Genomic DNA, 2,500 nt, shown 5'->3' on the forward strand with positions numbered 1-2,500 from the left:
CTTAACGTTTGCGAAAGCAACACGCCGCGAGCGGACTTTAGCGTTTGCGAAAGCAACACGCCGCGAGCGGACTTTAACGCACGAACGGCCGTACGCGCCACGTCGTGCGAAAGCAACACGCCGCGAGCGGACTTTAACGCACGAACGGCCGTACGCGCCACGTCGTGCGAAAGCAACACGCCGCGAGCGGACTTAACGTTTGCGAAAGCAACACGCCGCGAGCGGACTTTAGCGTTTGCGAAAGCAACACGCCGCGAGCGGACTTAACGTTTGCGAAAGCAACACGCCGCGAGCGGACTTTAGCGTTTGCGAAAGCAACACGCCGCGAGCGGACTTTAGCGTTTGCGAAAGCAACACGCCGCGAGCGGACTTTAACGCACGAACGGCCGTACGCGCCACGTCGTGCGAAAGCAACACGCCGCGAGCGGACTTAACGTTTGCGAAAGCAACACGCCGCGAGCGGACTTAACGTTTGCGAAAGCAACACGCCGCGAGCGGACTTTAGCGTTTGCGAAAGCAACACGCCGCGAGCGGACTTTAACGCACGAACGGCCGTGCGCGCCACGTCGTGCGAAAGCAACACGCCGCGAGCGGACTTTAGCGTTTGCGAAAGCAACACGCAGCGCGCGAGCCTGTGTAGTGCCTGTCCGCGGGAGGCGCGATTAAAGTATCAGTCATTCGTGTGCTACAATTTTATAATCCTGTGTCCTTAAAATATCAATACTTATATAATTGCATAGTAAAATATAATATTACAATATAAACATTATATTTCGTTATATAAGTTTAAAAATTAACATAACTGTAATAACTAAGCATTATGCACCTTCTAATACAGAAACACTAAAAGTATTCCCACGCAAACACTCCAATGCGTGTGATACGTTATTAGGGACAGCATTCATGCATGAATGCTTTAAAAGTAAAGATATAAACACGGATAACAGCAACACTTTATCAAAGGCACCAATCCAGATATCAATGACGAATAAATGTTTATTTATTAATACGAAAGTTATTTATTGCGCTGCCCGGCTAATCGGAGGTTCCGCCGAGAGCGAAGAGCAACACGCCGCGAGTCGACTTTTGCATCGCCCGTACGCCGGAGGTACTGCCCGAGCCCGTCGGAGGTACCGCCGAGAGCGAAAGCAACACGCCGCGAGCCAACTTTTGCATCGCCCTTACGCCGGAGGTACCGCCGAGAACGAAAGCAACACGCCGCGAGCCGACTTTTGCATCGCCCGTACGCCGGAGGTATCGCCGAGAGCGAAAGCAACACGCCGCGAGTGGACTTTGTCGCGCGGCAACGTCGGAGGTAATGCCCGAGCCCGTCGGAGGTACCGCCGAGAACGAAAGCAACACGCCGCGCGCGGACTTTGTCGTGCGACACCGTCGGAGGTACTGCCCGAGCCCGTCGGAGGTACCGCCGAGAAAGAAAGCAACACGCCGCGAGTCGACTTTTGCATCGCCCGAAAGCCGGAGGTACCGCCGAAAGCGAAAGCAACACGCCGCGAGTGGACTTTGTCGCGCGACAATGTCGGAGGTACAGCCCGAGCCTGCCGGAGGTACCGCCGAGAACGAAAGCAACACGCCGCGAGCCGACTTTTGCATCGGCCGTACGCCGGAGGTACCGCCGAGAGCGAAAGCAACACGCCGCGAGTGGACTTTGTCGCGCGACAATGTCGGAGGTACAGCCCGAGCCCGTCGGAGGTACCGCCGAGAGAGAAAGCAACACGCCGCGCGCGGACTTTATCGTGCGACATCGACGGATGTATCGCCCGAGCGAGCGTCCGGAGGTACCGCCGAGAGCGAAAGCAACACGCCGCGAGTCGACCTTTGCATCGCCCGAAAGCCGGAGGTACCGCCGAGAGCGAAAGCAACACGCCGCGAGTGGACTTTGTCGCGCGACAATGTCGGAGGTACAGCCCGAGCCCGTCGGAGGTACCGCCGAGAACGAAAGCAACACGCCGCGCGCTGACTTTGTCGTGCGACACCGTCGGAGGTACCGCCCGAGCCCGTCGGAGGTACCGCCGAGAAAGAAAGCAACACGCCGCGAGTCGACTTTTGCATCGCCCGAAAGCCGGAGGTACCGCCGAGAGCGAAAGCAACACGCCGCGAGTGGACTTTGTCGCGCGACAATGTCGGAGGTACTGCCCGAGCCAGCCGGAGGTACCGCCGAGAACGAAAGCAACACGCCGCGCGCGGACTTTATCGTGCGACATCGACGGAGGTACCGCCCGAGCGAGCGTCCGGAGGTACCGCCGAGAGCGAAAGCAACACGCCGCGAGTCGACTTTTGCATCGCCCGTAAGCCGGAGGTACCGCCGAGAGCGAAAGCAACACGCCGCGAGTGGACTTTGTCGTGCGACACCGTCGGAGGTACCTCCCGAGCCCGTCGGAGGTACCGCCGAGAACGAAAGCAACACGCCGCGAGCCGACTTTTGCATGGCCCGTACGCCGGAGGTACCGCCGAGAGCGAAAGCAACACGCCGCGAGTGGAC

This window comes from Pogonomyrmex barbatus, unplaced genomic scaffold (genome assembly GCF_055798465.1).
Source record: "Pogonomyrmex barbatus isolate J1 unplaced genomic scaffold, ASM5579846v1 scaffold67, whole genome shotgun sequence".
Lineage (NCBI taxonomy): Eukaryota > Metazoa > Arthropoda > Insecta > Hymenoptera > Formicidae > Pogonomyrmex > Pogonomyrmex barbatus.